Consider the following 17,623-nt stretch of genomic DNA (forward strand, 5'->3'; position numbering starts at 1 on the left):
GAGGGAGAGAGAAGGATGACTGAATATAGTAGGAAGCTGGAATCTTAAAAACAAAACAAAAGGTGGCCACTGAGAAATTCCCAGTGGCAGAGAAGCTGAAGGACTTTTACGAACAGGAACATCCAATATTCAATTTGAAGCTGTTTGCATTGCAACACTGGAACCCCTCCATGGCCCTAAACTTGCAGGAAAAACCTACTATGCCCAGAGCCTTACGTCACTCTTTCAAGGAGAGGATGAGTTGGGGCAGTTCCAGGGGTGAGAGAGAAACTGCACACAGAATGGTAAGATGTGTGGTCTACAAGCTCAAGTATTTCAGCAAAACAGGAAGTGGGAACAAATACAGACTAACAGTATGTAACCCCACCCTCACCCCAACAAAACAAAATAAGCAAAACGGAACACTTCCAGAAAGATTAGGAAGCACACTGGGTCGTCTTCTACCTGTGAGCTGGGGATCAATTTCCTTTGAATCTCAATGGTAGGCTGATAAATGTTTAACAACTGACTCCGAAGAAAAAGTTCTGATTTATAGCATTTGCTGATTTCTGCAGTGTAAATACCCCCACCGTGGCAGATTCCAAGCTGCCAACGTGACATCAATGGTCTTGCCAAACTCTTAAAAATTTTTAATTGGCTCTCATGGGCTGGTACAAGCTGGCTCAGTGTATCCCTGGCTCAGGGAGTCCTCAGCAGGTATCTAGGTTAAAGGCAGTTTCCAGGGATTAAGTCCTTGTTTTGGCTTTGACAAAAAGTAGTATTATCCAGAGTTATATTAGCTTTTGGACTAAGCCACACCTACAGGAGGGTAGGGAAGGCAAAGAGGAAAGAAAGGGTTAGGGATGGGCACCATCCATCAGGAAGCCGTCGTGTGGTCAACATACACTACGGTGGCAAGGAAGCACTCAGGTGAGCTAGTGTGATGCCCCTTCGGAAAGAGGAGGGAGCCAAGGCCCAGAGAGTGTGATGACTGCTCAGGGTCACCCTTTGAATGAGCAGCAGATCTGGAACAAGAGCTGAGGCTGCCTGCCTCCCCTTCCTCTGTGCCTCCGAGTCCCCCTCTCAGGGAAAGGCAGGCAGGAACCTGGCTTGCAGCTGGGCAGGGACACACACTGGCCACTCTGGCTAAGTTTTCACATTTTGTGTCCTGGTTTACCATTTGGGGAACTTCTGGCTCTCTCTGTATGAAGGGGAAGAGTTCCACCAGAGATTGGTATGAGCCTAAGAAAGCCAGCCAGAGACTCAACTGACAGGAAGAGACCCAACTGGGGCGGCCAGTGGCAAAGGAATGAGTGGACAGACTTTCCAAGAATTTCCAAGGACGTAGGTGGAAGCAGTGGGCTGATAGGATGTTCCTGACTGTGAAAGGATCCCCCACTCCCAGGTGGATCAGCAGGGAACAGGAGGGGCAGAAGAGGGGGGTCCTTTTATGTTCTTAATAAATCTCCAAACACAAAAATACAAAATGTACCAGGCAATGCCTCCCTCTCATTGAAAAGAAGATCAAATTAGGCATCCTAAATGTTTTTCAAATGATTTCTGGCCTGGTTATGTTACAGAAAACAGGGCAGGATGATTCAAACCTGCTGTCAATACAGAAGGAAGGAAAGAAAAATGCCAGCTATTCTGCAGCTGTCCGGCCGGAATCCTGGAGGAGTTGCTTTCATGACAACTCTGATGCACAGAAACAAGCCAACTTCCAGAGCAGGAGTTAAACCAAATAAACCTGAAGGATATCGTTTTAGGAGGAGAGTCTTAAAATAGCAGCCAGGAATGCATGAGTTTCCTCGGACAACTCAGATTACATGCCCTGTCCCTCCTTTAGTAAAAGTATGCACTGGAAGTGTCTGTTTAATCTAGCTTCTCTCTGAGTTGCCAGTAAGCTTCCAGCTAATGGACGTCAGTCTGGAGGTGAACACGTTGGGGGAGCCAATGTATAAAGTGACATTCTTTGGAGGGGTGGGCAGGGTACCTAGAGAAAGAAGACGTGGTCTTGGTCCCTAGGATATTTATTCCAAGGTTGGGAAGACACAGACCCACAGGGCCACATTCCCAAGGGTGAGGATTTCCAGTTAAACTCATGAGGCGGTCTTCATCACCATAGGCATTTGAAATGGACTCTGAAGGATGCATTCATTTAATGAAAGTCTATTTGGTGTCAGGTCATGGGGACACAAGGACAGGCAGTGACCAGTCTCATGGGGTGGACAGGGGAGGAAGACATTCTAAAATATTACATTTAAACACATTTTGGTTTCTGTTTCATTTATTTAACATTTTAGTAACCAGTAGCACGGACACTAAAGTCCAGACGTGTTTAAGTGGAACATAAACATCTGCTCAGAGCTGTGGGTGTTGGGAAGCAGAGCAGCCTTTTTCCAGAGATACAGAAATGCACTTTTTGGCACTTTTTCTACAAGTGAAGAGGCAAACGTGTCCTTGAGTCCAGCTGTAAATTCCGTTTCCACATTTTTGTATTTCAAAAACATCGGCCCCAGCTCATCTTGCTTTTGACAGTTCACTGATCTTTTATTTAATGAGATAAAGTTAAAAAATTACCACCAAACATAGACATTTTGCTTAAAAAATTAGAATGTAAGCACTGAGAGAGGTTACTCGGTTGAGATCTAACCCAGCAGAAGCTCAGTGATGAAATCCCTGTGACCGGTCGTCTCAGCCGTTAGAATCGCCACAATGGCTGTGGAAGTCACCACGTGTGCTCACAAGGCAGAGCCGCCTTTTGCTAAGAGACAATGAAACTGACTGGGATTTAGCGGGCCCAGGACTTCATCATCACGGAACTCTGTCAGGTTTCTTGTGTCCACAAATAACCCAGCCACTGGATCACCATCTGCATCCCCTTTTACTGTGAGCCTCCCAGGCCAACGGAGCTCCTGGGGCAGAACGTTGCACATCCCTCCACCCCTGCTGCAGCTGTGTGGCCAGGCTGGGGGTTCTCACCCCACAGTGCTATGAAAATTGATTTCTGCCCTGACTGGTCTGCGTGGGCACATTAGGTCATAAAAAGGATTCTAGTACCAATTCCAACAAGTGTTAGGGTCGGGGGGTGGTTTCCCCACACATCCAAGCAATTCCCAGACACCAGTTGGGTGTCCTACAGTTCAACTTAATTCTGACACTATCTACCCAGAGATAGCATCAGATCCCACAGGTTAAGGGCTCAGTCTCACACGACTGTCCCCCCACTACTCACTTCAGACACTAGTGTCATAAGCCCAGGTTATCACCTGTGCTTCTGACCACTCGGCTATAGATTGGAGGTTCCAGTGACCCCCTCCTTGAGTTGAATTACTTGCTAGAGCAGTTTACAGAACTCAGAGAAACATTTTACTTACTAGATACTGGTTTATAAAAGGACATAACTCAGGAACAGCCACATGGAGGAGATGCATAGGGCAAGATATGGGGAATCTCTACATGTTCACCTGGCTGGAAGCTCTCCAAACCCTGTCCTTTTGGGTTGTTATGGAGGCTTCATTACCTGGGCACAATTGATTAAATCATTGGCCATTGGCAACTGATTCAACCTCCAGCCCTTCTCCCCTCCCCGGAGGTCAGGGGGGTGGTACTGAAAGTTCCAGCCCTCTAATCACATGGTTGGCTCCACTGGCAATCAGCCCCCATCCTTAGGTGCGGTCCAAAAATCACCTCATTAACTGAACAAAAGACATCTTTCTCATTCTCATCACTTAGGAAATTCCAAGGGTTTTAGGAGCTCTGTGCCAGGAATGGAATGAAGACCAAAGATATATTTCCTATTATAAATCACAATATGACAGTCATCCACTGTCCAAGGCCAATTTGGAATTGTCCAAGAGTTCACAGAGTGAGATGACTGGGCAGAACATAAACAGATTCAGGAAACCCGGGTTCTAATCCCATTCGGCCACCATCTGTTCTTTCAACAAGGATTTGCTGAACATGACAGCATGCTCCCTGCCCTCACAGAACTCAGATTGGCTGGGTAGAATCGAGAAAGGCATCTCGCCTGCTTCAGATAGACACATACACACCCCCGGCTTTCATTTCCTTGATCATGCCTTGCTCTCTCTCCCCCCTAGTGTTTGGGCATGTTGTTCCCTCTGTCTAGAATACTCTTTCCTTCTTCTGTGTAGTTAATTCACCACTCATCTGGCATTTGCTGGTTTTGGTCATAGCTGCATCTCCAATAATTTGTACAGTACTTGACACAAAAAAGGGACTCAATGATTAGTGCATTTGTCAAAGCTAGCTTGGGTGATAGTGTGATGGTTAAAAGCAAAATACCAGCTTTGGATTCATGCGGACCCTAGTTCAATCTCAACTCTGGTCCTTGCCAGCTACACGATGTAGGCAACTTTGTTTAATCCCTCTGAGCCTCAGCTTCTGCAGCTGTAAAATGGAGAAGATCCTACAGACACCCCCTGGTAGTGGTGTAAGGGATTAAATGAGGCTGTGCATGCTAAGTACCTCAAACACTTCCGGGCACAGAAGAACAGCTCAATAACCAGTGGCTACCATTACCATATCTTCACTGTTATTGTTACAATGTCACTTTTGTTCACAGTCCATCAACTCACCTACATTAAAAGCCCTACAGTTATTTATAAGGCAGGCATTTATAACATCTGCTTGTTGACCCACATGTAAGGCTTTATGATAGTGATGAAGAGGAGGAGGAGGAAGATGACGGTAATAATTACTTCCTCTAATGTCATTGACTTGCGACCCTTTGACAGGCCTGTTTTCCAAAAGCCCATAGGACAAGTGGGAGAAGAAAAAGACTAGCTCAAGCCTGCTCCTGAAGAAATGTACTTCCCTGAGATTCCACAGAATCCCCTAACCACAAACCACGAGAAACTGCAGGACGATTTATAAGCAGGAATCTCCGCCTTGCACTCTGGGACTCTGCTTGCTGAGGGCACGGAAAGCTGTTTCTGCACATTAGATCAACTGACAACTCAAAGCTACAACCTGTTTTTTTCATCTGGATCAAAGGCAAAAAGATAAATATCTTAGCTGTTACTTAAAATTCTGAGGCCGGCACCAAAGGCTCCCTACACTGTGGTTCCAGAGGGAATGGACAGAGCCGGGCAGTCTATTACCTGCCTTACAGCTCTGTTTACTGCCTGGGTCTCTACTGGAACTGGGGCAGCCTCGGGAATTGGGTTCCCAGAAAAGGGGGTGCATTCTCTATCCCAGGGACCATTCCATCTGAACTGAATTAAAGTTAAATATATACGGGGAAAGGAGGACCAGAAATTCTTCTCTTTGCTATCCTTAAGCTGAAGGCAATACTCTCACTTTATCAAAGGGAAACTGAGGCTGAGGGAGGGGAAGGCGCTTAACCAGGAACATTATTGGATAGGAGCAGAGTTGAGGCAGAAGGTCTACTTGAATATGGCATGAAAGAAAGCCATTTTTAAACCACTTTATTGAGATATAATTCATATGCTGTAACATTCACCCATTTAAAGTGTATGATTCAATGGTTTTTAGTATATTCATAAAGTTGTGCAACCATCATCACAACCTAATTTTAAACATTTTATTACAGCAAAAAGAAACTCTGTAGCCATCAGCAGTCACTCCCTACACCCTTCTCTACCCTGCACCCCGACCCCAGCCTTGGCACCACTAACCTACCTTCTGTCACTATGGATTTGCCTACTCTGGACATTTCCTATAAATGGAATCATACAATACATGGTCTTTTGTGACTAGGAAACCACCTTCTAATGTCAGACTTCAGAGGCAGACCTTCTGGTTGCTCACTGAACTGCTATCCAGAGATGTGCTGTCAAATACTGCAGCCACTAGCCACATGTGGCCATTTAAATTAATTAAAATTGAACACATTAAAAATTCAGTTCCTCATTCTCACCAGCCACATTTCAAGTGCTCAATAGCCACATGCAGCTAGTGGCTATCATATCAGACAGTGCAGATATGGAATATTACCGTCACTGCAGAAAGTTCTATTGGACGGGGCTCACCCAGAGGACACTGGGGCATTTGCTGATCAACTACAGACTCGCTCTCTGAGAAACATCTACTCCTCCTGGTGTTGGGAAGTGACCTTCGCAGATGGAGATGAGAGCAAGGAACAGCTCAAGGGAGGAGGGGGAGGGAGTGAGCAGTGGGCTGAGAAAAGCCAACTCTCTCCTCCCAACCTTCCCACCCCCATCCCAGTGTTAATCTCAGTGCCCCTTCCCCAGACCTGAAAAGCTCTCTGTTTAGTTAAACTCATCCAAAAGGCAGATAAGCCAAAGCCTTTGGAAGCACTTCAAGGAATCCAGCCTCCACCTCAGCCGTTTGATGATTTCTGAAGCATTTCATGCCAGAAGGTGATCTGAGGGCCTCCTTAATGAGACTGAACAGGCCTGATCAGTTTCCGGCCAGCAGTGGCTACTTTGGTTGCCAAGATATGACCACTAAGGCTGACCAACACCCCAAGGCCAGAGCCACGGCATCTTGGCACGCTCAGACAGAAGGGAGCTCAGAAACTGCCAGACCCAGGATTGGCTGGCACTGCACCCCTTTCTTTGGGCTGTTCGTTAGTTCAGCTGCAATGTCCTTCTTGTCCGAAGATGCTCCAGTCACCAACTTCCAGGAGCAGGGCAGCAGATTATTTCAAATTGAGGGTTTGGATGCACTGGGATGATCAGAGAGCCCAGACTGAAGGATGATGGACAAACAAAGGAAAAATAGAATCACATCCAGAAAAAAATCCTTTACTAATCAAAGGGTCCTTTGTTCCACAACACTGTGCAAAAATCATCAATCATGACCTTTTAAAGTTGTTTTAAAGGAGTATAATTATGTTGGCTCATGTCCTTTTGTTTAAAACTCTCCTGAAAGATATATCTTCTTTCTTCTACTTTAGTAGCCAATTCATTAAAAAAAGACAACCTAACAAATGCTTCTTCCAACATGTTTGCTTGTCTAAATCAATACTTTTGTCTTGAATTCCCCCTCCCTCAATGAGTGGCAGAGGGGGATCTCAAGAATCAATAGGTTACCTTTCTAACATACCAGGAGCAAAAGATAACCAGGCAGATATTTACCAAGCTATGACGAGGGTTCATTTGTTCATAAGCTATTCTTTTAGTGAAGATCACTGTATTTCTTGCTCCCTTGGTTTTCAAAAACATCCTTCCCCACACTTTATCCACGAGAGGTGTAGCTAAGCAAGAGGAGGTGGCTACATGGTGCTTTAGACTTTTGATCTGAGGCAACAAACTCGGAGCGGAGAGCGGCTCTCTGGGGTGCTCAGCTCAGCTGCTGTGGTTACTCTGGCCTTTGTGGTCATTTCAGACTCATGAATTCATGCATTTAACAAACATTCTATACAGAACTCGGCTGTTCTTTCTGAATGTTTCATATCATGTGATCCTCACAGTAACTTCATGAGGTTGGTACTATTCTCATTTGCATTTTAAAAACAAGGAATTAGAAGTTCAGAGATGTTAAATGATTCACCAAAGTCACACACAGCCCTCAAGTGGAATCGCTGGGACCAGACCCTCGTATCCCAAACCCCAGTCTGACATTCAGACCATCTTCGTTACACAACTTGTGCCAGTTGGTATGGAAAGAGAAAGCAGAGGATCCTGAGGATCTGAAGACCAAGGATGTCAGAGGCCCAAGAACCGGCTGAAGCAGAGCCAGACCTGTTTGCAGGATGACGCTGTCACAGGGAGCTCCTGCCTTGGCCAAGGAGGACCTCAAAAAGCAAGTGGAGCTCGTGTCCCCTCAATGAATGGCTTGTGTCTGCTACTCGGAGAGGGAACTTCTGTGGGACTAGAGTAACCAAGGATCCTTCAGCCACTCTCCCCACTGCGAGCTGTCAGCGCTACACACCCCCACACATGCAGGAAACTACAAGTGTGTCTCAGCTTACCTTTTATGAGCTCAGAGTATTCTCATTTTCATGTGACTGCAGTGAAAATAGACTATTACCTTGACAAGTGAAATCAATCCATCAATACATATTTATTGGGTCCAACTAACATATTGTGGTAGATTGATTACAAAAACAGCTCTAAGTCTCCACCCCTCTCTGTATCACATATTCTTTGCAATGTTGACTTTGTAGTATCTTCCTCGATAGGTAGACTGTTTCCCACCCTCAGGCATCCAGGCAGGTCACGTGACTTTCTTTGGCCAATAGAAAGAAGCAGAAGAGAATTGACATCCCTTTTCAGAGCTTAGGCCTCAAAGGGCCTGGCATACTTTAACTCTGTCTCAGAACTTGTCCACCGCCGTGAGAACAGTCTGGACTAGCCTGCTGGAGGACCAAAGACCAGGTAGAGAAAGCTGAGCTGTCTCAGCTGAGGCCCGTACAGACCAACCAGCATCCAGACAACCATCCAGACAACCTCAGACGCATGAGCAAGCTCAGCTGAGATCTCCTGAGCCTGGTACACCTCACAGAGCTATCCCGTCAACCTGTAGGCTTGCCAGAAATAATAAATGGCTATTATTAGAAACCATAATTTTTAGGGCCTGGGGAGACAGGAGTCAACAAGTCAGAACCTGCTTCACCAACCTTATCAAGGCTGGGGGGTCCAGAAAAAGGTTAGTTCCCACAAGTTTCACTATTACTTACTATTTCCTAGGCAGTAACAGGTTTGAAGACACTCCTGGGGAAATAATCACCATTTCTTAATAGAAGGTTCGAGACCAAAATGGCTCAGAACTTGGCTAAGAGCAAAAGCTTGGAGTGCGTTGATCTGGGTTAGAATCCTCGCCTAGCACCTACATCCTAGGAGGAAAAGTCCCTTTCCCTCACAGGTACTCACTGGCATTGACTCAGAACCAGGTGAATTTCACATGAGGCAAAGTAATCCTGGCTCCCTAAGGAGGCTTATTACTCAAGTGCCAGAGCCTCATTCATACACGAACAACAGGACAGAATGAGTCTCCGGTGCATAGAAATCTGTACAAATAAGGCCCAGTTTCTTCCCTATAAGGTAGGCTCTCTCCCTGGTTTTCCCCAATGAATGCTGCCCGCTACAGCACACATGTGAAATAGATTTTAAAAAATAATTCTGCCTGAGGATAGTTATATCTGGCTCTTCTCAAAAGAAGACAAGGAAATGAATCCAAGGGTTAAATGGTTGAGACCAGCCACGAATAACTTCTCACTCAGTAGCCGTGACTTCTATGTGGCAGGGATCTTTGCCTTTGGCCTCTTTGATGGCCTCAGAGCATGAGCTTGGCAAGTTCAAGACAATTTATCTCAAGTTAAGGGAGACATCTTCCCCAAGTAAGTTAATGGAGGGAAAGAAGTCATCACAGACTGTACACAGGCCATTCCTTGCATGAAATCCAACTTTTGTTCAGTACAGAAATGACCCCTGGAGTGTAAGCAGCACCATCAAGAATGAAGTGTATTCCTGGAATGAATGAATACCTTCAGAGGAACCAATCCGAAGGGGGGCGGTGGCGGGGGGCTTGGGAGCTCCAATCAACTGTGGGAGACACGTATCTTTACCAGGCCTTTCCAGGACCTACTAAAATCACACCTGGGATCATCAAATCCCACATTTGTGAGAAACCTTAGAGAGCATCTATTCCATCCCACCTGCTAATATAAGAAACCTCACCTCTAGTAACCTTGTGACTGGTGGTCTAGCCTGTTTCTGTTCCTCTGGGGTCAAGGGACTCCCTGCTCCCAAGACAACCTGTTCAACTGGGAGAAGATAAATGTGAAAAAGTTCTTTTTTAAATGGAGTCAAAGTTTGCCTCCTTGTAATTTTTTAGTTCTACTCCCTGTGGCCAGAGAGAGAAAAAAGGCTGGCCCAAGATACAGACCTTCATTTCTAAAAGGAAATTGGTCTCTCTCCACAAGACTGTTTCCTAAAACATCCTTAGTTTCTCACTGTTGGGTGGAAGAAGGGTATTCTGAGCAAAGCAGACTCTGTAGACTTCGTCTTCTGGGTCTCACCCAGATGAGGGGAGGCTCTGCCGAACTCACAGATCAGGTTCCTCCCTCCTCTGTCCTCCCTCACAGCACTGACTCTTCTCCTTAAGAGCAGTCATCACAGAATGTAATGAGATTATTTGTATTTTGTTTAATTTCTCTCTCTGCCACCAGACTGTAAATTCCATGAGGGCGGGAATCATTATCAGTTTTTCACCTTTGAGTATTTAGTGACTAGCATGACGCCTGAGACAGAAAAGGCACCCAATAACATGCCGAATAGATGAAAGATTGTGTTCCCGGTACACGAAAGCACATGAAGGGACAGATTCATTTACCCCACACTGTGCGGTCTGGTTGGAATTATCTGCCTCTTAAAACAAAGCCAAATCTAGCATAACTGTTCTTGTAGCAAAAATCAACTAGTGCCTTCGAAGATCCTTATCCTTAGGCTAAACCTGATTCTTGAGTCCACCAGCTGGCGGCCCACTGGAGGGAGGGGTGGACTGCTTTGTGAAGACCTGCTGTCAGTTCCTCTCCATGCCACAGGAACCTGATCATGTCCACAGTGTGGGTTTCTTCAGTCCACATGCATTCTCCCTAATTGAGGAAAAAAATGTGGGCAGGCCCTGTCTGGAAGAAGACATTTAGACAGTCTGAAGTCATTATCCTCCCAGAGTGCCCTGAGAATGCTAGGCTGGAAACCAAGGCTCCACCTGGAGACACAATACAAAGCCTGGGCAGTAGGGGGCAGCAGAGACTCACTGTCCTGCCACAGGACTTTTTTTTTTTTTTTTTTTAACTTTGCTTTACTCGAGGTGAGTTATTATAGGTCATTGATTCCCAACCCTTTTCACATTTCATAAAAATGCTGTGATTCTCCCATTTTGAAAAAGGCAAAGGGAGCATTAGGTGTTGAGAGGCCTTCTTTAACTGCTTTTATGGGAAGTAGGCCAGGCCACTGATTTCTATCAGCAGCTAATATCTGTGGAATTCCACAAAGTTTGAGGAGCCTTGCCAATCACGTGAATCGGCATGGCTGCCACCAAGGCATCACAGCAGGAGCTCCTCAGACACTAAGGATGTGAACTGTGCCCACCATGCCCTGGCACAAACCACTCTGCATGACCGTTTATCCACACGGCATGACACCTGTAGATGGCCCACACATCACGACGGAGACGTGTTGTGACCGTTATCTTGGAGACGAATATTCTCAGTGTGACCCCTCATTTGACGTCCTCATCAGGGGAAGACGGTTCCTGGGCACATGGTTACATGTTGGTGTCCTAAGGAAATGCACACACCGACAGAATCAGGCAGGGAAGCTGAAGCTGAGAAAGAGGCATTTTATCTGTTAGGTCCATTTAAGCCTGAGGATGCCACGTCCTCAGCACAGAGAGGCAGCCATGCACGAGTTACAGGAAATCCTCATCGAGTTTTTACAGCCACACGAACTGTCAAGTTCCACTGTTCAGAAGCCCTCCCTTGTTCTGGCCAGTGTTCTGTTCTTGTACCCTGCACCGTGAATAGGGGCCATATGTGCTCACAGACAAGTTAATTTCATTTATCCCCAAACCTACTTATCTTCTCATGCTAATGAACACCGACAAATACCTACCTTGGAGAAGAAAAATATTTTTTAAAAAAGAATGTTTAAATAAATGACAAAACTAAGCCCTGACTGCAGGTGACACCTGGATAAAAATGACAATGCAAGCACCCAGAAATGTAAATATCATTGAGCCTTGAAATTAAATTGAATTCATGTGTATGTGATGCTTTCTACACAGAGATGGAAGCAAAAGAAACGCTGAGATTTATCACCTGAAGATCAGATGAACATCAACTAGTCATTTTCTATTCCTGACACAAGACTAACCAAATAGACATTTCACCTTCCTAAATGATTTATTTTCTCTCTTTCTCTACTCATTCTTTCTGTTACAAAAAGCCAGGTTTATTGTATTTTAGAGAAAAGATACATAGCAAAACCATAAGCTCACACATTGGCTTTGAGACACACCCATATTTAGAGAAAAGCAAACACGGTCATATCCTTCTTATTCTTCTCCGAGAAAAAGGATGGCTTTAGCATTAAAGGTGATTAGCGTCACGCATTAGAGGGATTGATGCATCTCCTCCTCTGAACAGTCTTTTGAATTACACAGTAGATCAAGAAAATGGCTCCCAAAAGTGGCCGGAGAGACTTCACCAGACACCATTTCTTTCCCCTTCGTGTTTGACTTTGGTTTAACGCTGGAGGTTAAAGACAAAAGCAAGGATGGGGCCTGGGAAGGAAGGAGCATCACTCAGGCTCCCCTCTCACAGCTTTACCGGTGCTTACCTTCCTCTGAACAGGACAGCACTCTTACACTCATCAATTAACACCAAGCTCTTCAAGTGCCACGTAGAGAAAGAGCCAGAGATGACTCTCCAACAAGGGAAAGCGTGAGCTGACTCTCCCCCTTGGAGCACCTTCTGGCATTGTATTCCCTCTGCTACCACATCTAGACCCCAGAGGGACAATCCTCTTTTTTATACTTCCAGCCTAAGGACGGGATCAAAATTCTCTTCCTTATTTTCTCTTAGCTCAGTGGAAACAAGGTAGCCTTGAATAATTTAAAAAAAAAAAATTAAAATAAGAACTTCACTAATGATTAGTGAGGCAATAGCACAAAACCAAAAGAAGATACAAAGACCTACATGAGTTCGGTTGGTCTATATACATTGCTGGCTCTGAGAATACATTTAAATATGTGTACAACAAAATGTATATGCAAATTTGAATGGCTCCCACTTGAGCTCCTGCTATATGCCAGGCATTAGTCTGGGTGTCTTACCACATTATCTCCATTCCCCATAAAGTAGTTGCTGAGTTGCTGCGAGTTAAAGGGCAATTAGCAGGCAGCATTCCCTTTCAAAGGTGACCAAGAAGTCCTCCTAGGAGAGGGGGTCTCACACTTCAGTGCCCTAAGAAGGACGAGGGCGTAAAATGCAGACTTCCGGGCTCTCACTCAGAAACCTGAATTAGAAGAACTAGCTTTGTAAAGCCTCAGGATTTGTGTTTTCAGCAATTACCTCAAAGAACGCTGGTATAGATGGTCCATTAGTCCTACCTTGAGAAACAACAGTCCAGAGTCTTGAATTTACCATCTCACCAGATCATGGGACTTGAGCTGTGTGCTTCAGATTTAACAGAGAGCTCATATGTTGGACCAGTTCCCTCTATGATCACATCTGGGCAATGTGCATACACTATGTCGGAGTGGAAAAATGTTGCTGTTCAGGCATCATTTTGGAAACAGGTGCCATGCGTTTTGGGACCTTTCATCTGTTCAATTAGACAATGTCAATAATTCGTTTAGAATAAAAAGAAAACTATGGTGTGAAATGCAAACTAGAACAATGAAACCTGCCTTTACTGCAGGAGCCATAACCTCCGCCTGCCCACTTGGGAAAGGGCGCCATTACCAGACAGCAAAGCAACTGACTACCCAGTATTTCAAAAGATCACAACTTATCAATTTTTACATGCCATGCAAATGAAACTCATGATGTCAATAAACTCCAGATCAAGAAGTGATAATAAATCATACTCTTCACAGAAATATCTACAACCATTAGAAGCGAACAGGACAGAAAATCTGAATTGGGCTATGTAAGAAATTAGAAAGAATGCTTCACATCTCACTTTCTCCCTTCACTGGGTCTGGAGCAGCCTGTTGCCACTTCACAGATAAATAAACTGAATCTCTGAGAGGCGAGGTGACTTGCTGTTGGAAAAGGATTAACAAAATCTTTTCCTCTTCTGCATGAGAATTTGACCTTGGGTTAACCTTGTAACTCTGTTCCCCTGGAAACTTGATAAAGATAGAATGTCAGCTATGTTACTAAGCAACACTGCTCATGGTAAAAATGACCCTTGATAGTTAAACCACATCTGGACTAGGAAGAGCTATAAATGAAGTCTAAATACCTCCTGGAGGACACCATTTTGGTCTTCTCTGAGTGTTATGACCCTACTAATTTGGCCTAATCTTTGTGGGAACCCTAGAAGTTATGCATACAGAGCTGCCGCAAGAGATACTGGCTCCCGTGGGGCACGTGGTTTTTAAGCTAGAGTGACTTCTGCACCTGCCCCATGCAAGTCTTGTACCCGCACACCTGAGCCTCCATCTGAGGTGGGAGGGGGCAGCGAGAGCACCTGGATGGCTGTGTGGACTGCTGTATACACTGCTTCGAGGACCACTCCTACGGAAGAGAAACACCTGCACAGCCCTGCCAGCAACCTGCGATGCCTGCCGAGACCATTCTGAGTAGAATGTGCCATGTGTGGCCTGTGATGGTCTTCTGAGCAGATGCCTTAGTGAGCACTGCACTTGCCCAGAGCCGCACTCCCGCGACAGGGCAGGGCTGAACTCAAACTCCGTAGTCTGCTTTCACGGTAAACATTTTCTCTCTACCTGCAGTGCCCCAAACCTCTCCTCTTGAGATAACCATATTCTGGCCTAAGAGACTGGTACAACTTCTCAAACACATGCCATTGTTTTTTTCCCCCTCCAGTGCTACATGAGGTCCCTAAGTTTGGTAGCTTCTAATTCGTCCTGCCTGCCTCGCCTCCATGGCTGGTCTAACAGTTCACTGAGTTCTATTTCCAGACCATCCCCAGAGACTTCTTTAAATTCAACAGCACCCCCTGGTTCTAACCGCTAAGCTGGCTTCAAAGCCCTCAGACAATTATGGCTTCTGGCTGGAGGGTCATGGTGACTTCACAGCTGATTCGCAAAGAGAGACGACTATCAGCCGTGAGCACCGACGGGCACCCAAGCTCTCCCTGGCCGGGACACCAGCTCCGGAATGGCAGGGTCTCCTGATGACCAGGCGAGGCCCGACCCACCACTGAAATGATATTGCAGACGTTTCCCCTCCACAGGCCATGAGTTTGTTAAGACAGTGACCCCAGCAGAGGTCCTCTCAGATGAACACCCGGACCAGGAGAGCTGGATGACTCGTTCCTTCCCAGCCTTCCCTTCCTTTCCTCCCAGCAAACATCAGGGATGGAAGTCATCACAAATGATATCACTTCTCTGAAGTCCCCGCGAGCCTTCTGGCTGAGTTCACCTTCTTCCTCAAGTCTGAGCATGTCTCTATTACACGACATGTGAGCACCGACCCTCCCCTGAGGCCGTGAGCCCCTGGAAGCCACATTTGTGTCCCAGTCCTCTCTGTCACTACAACCAGCCCAATGCTGGACATCAATGGTGACACAATTAACAAATGAAAGAAACAACGTGAAACAGAGGCGGCCCAGCCATATTCTTTGCTGTGTGACTTGGACCACTGAATTAATTCCATCTAGTCTAAACTGTAATTTTATGTCAGAATCCTGGCTCACGGCAGCACATGGGCAACTTCTTCACAGCCACATCCCCCATCACTAACTCAGATAAATAACTTGCTTCACCAACCATGCAGTGACAAGTGTATAGAGATTCTAAATCAGTGGCCCCAACCTTACTCAGACGTGATGCAGTGCTGAAGGCGGTAAAACTGTGTCTCCAGCCACGCCTGGCTCTTCTCTTCTACCCAAGACAGGCAGGAGCAACCAAAGAGGAAGAAAGTGACCCAGAGAACGAAGATCAGTGGAAGGAACGCACCAGAAAGTGCTAATGGGGATCACATTACACAAGGCCAAATGGCCAGTGAGAACTGAAGAATTCACTCATACTCACAGTGGCTTAGTGATAGATGACCTCAGACTCACTTTACAGAAGGAGAAACCGAGGCCTGGAGAAGGTAAGTGTCTTGAGTGAGGTCACATTAGCCAGTAGAGAGCTTGACCTCAAACCCAAGTGCTTTTGTACTAGGCCAAGGTCACCGGTTGTAACTCACGGCAAAGTGTCAAGTAAAAAAAGGCCAGCTTTTAGCAAATGATCTCATTATTTTAGCTTCTTCAAATAATCTACCTCGTTTCAAAGACAGGGTATTTTTTGCCTAAGAGAATGAAAATAAAAGTGGTGTCAAGTGTGCAGGGAAACTAGCCCTCATACATTGTTGGTGGTAACTTAAACAGGTATAACCTTTTGGAAGCAAAATCTTCCAGTGTTAAAATGTATGTTAAAACAACATGTTAAACAACTACAAATGTTAAATGTTAAAACTACTACAAAATGTGCATACTCTTTAACGCAGCACTTCCACTGAAATGGTTGTATACACGCAAAAAAGACATACAAGGATATTAACCTCAGTACTATTTACATTATCAAAAAATTAGAAACAACCTAAGTGAAAATGGTTAAAAATATTAAGTTAAATTCATACAGTGGAGTACTATGTAACTATTACGAAGAGAGAATGACTTATAAAAAGGCTGTCCGTGATTTGTTGATTTTATTTATAAGATTTTAAAAGTTATATACGTGTGTGTGTGACAGAGTGTGTATGTATATTTATATAGCTCCTGTAAGAATTAAACAACTTATTACTTATAAAGCATTTAGAATAAGGCCTGGCAAATAACAAACATTAGAAAAAACTTATCTATCAAAATGTGGTAGTACATGCATGAGGAAAATGCAGAAGAATATAAACTAAGTGGTCAACAGTGGCTATTTCTGGGAGGGGGATTACGCAAAGGTTCTTCTCTCAATAAATTTGTATTGTTTGAATATTGTTTACATGATTTTTATAATGAAGATATGCTTTCTATAAAATGAAGAAAACCATATTATTCAGAAGAGAACATCTTCCATTTGCACAGAATTCAGTCTAGGAATACTAAAGGTTTCAGATTCATATGATGGACCAAATACTTAAGAAGTGTATTGGGTTTCTGGCAGTGTCAACCCATTCAGAGGATGTAAGTGAGGGGAAGGAAGGAAGAGAAAACTGATAATGTCACAAAAGTTGAAAAAGATAGCTATTTCCTCTCCCCTGAAAATCTGTCATTCTGGTCTGCAGCCCTAAAGCCACTTGGAGCCAAGAGAGGAAGTGAGGAGCTGCTGTGGGCCCGGCCATCCCTCGACAGACATTTCGAAGTGGAACCTGCTCACCCATCCACAGGCCAGGCAAGGCTGTCCTTGACCATTGCCTGCGGGAGTGAGAGGATGAATGCAGAGGCGGATCTAACTGTGATAGCGACAACGACACAACCAACAACTAGCAGGTTTTCCTAAACACAAGGATCTCCAGACATTCCTCCAGACCTCACAGGCAAAATCTGAGCTCTGGGTCTTTAGGAAAACTAATCGGTCATGTTGCTGTACAGGAATACTTCCGGTTTTCAGATATCAACTGTGGACTTGGTCACCTTATGGAAAAGGCTAATGAATTTTGTGAGTCCCCAGGTTTTTTCTAGCTATAAAGTATCATCTATTATTTTTCTTCTGTTTTACATCTCAGTTGACTGTTCAGTATAATCAGAACTAAATTCAGTGACGATGGCAAAAGAGGACTGCCTTCTTTGGACATGATTTTAAGAGGAATTCTTTAGTATTTCCCCACAAAGTATCAAGTGCTCTTGGGGTTTGAAAAGTTGCCTATTGCAACTTCCTTTTATTCCTCCTTAGTCTTTTTTTTTTTTAATTAATTAATTTATTTATTTTCCCCCCAAAGCCCCAGTAGATAGTTGTATGGCATAGCTGCACATCCTTCTAGTTGCTGTATGTGGCACGCGGCCTCAGCATGGCC

The 17,623-nt window shown here is 44.9% G+C and overlaps 1 protein-coding gene across 4 annotated transcripts in view; it reads right to left on the bottom strand.

The window, feature by feature from the left end:
• The window catches only part of NAV2 (neuron navigator 2), a 697,375-nt gene that overhangs the window by 183,018 nt on the left and 496,734 nt on the right, over window positions 1-17,623 (bottom strand). The window lies entirely within an intron of this gene.

The sequence above is a fragment of the Ceratotherium simum genome, chromosome 7, assembly GCF_057802395.1.
Source record: "Ceratotherium simum simum isolate JZ-2026a chromosome 7, ASM5780239v1, whole genome shotgun sequence".
Classification (NCBI taxonomy): Eukaryota; Metazoa; Chordata; class Mammalia; order Perissodactyla; family Rhinocerotidae; genus Ceratotherium; species Ceratotherium simum.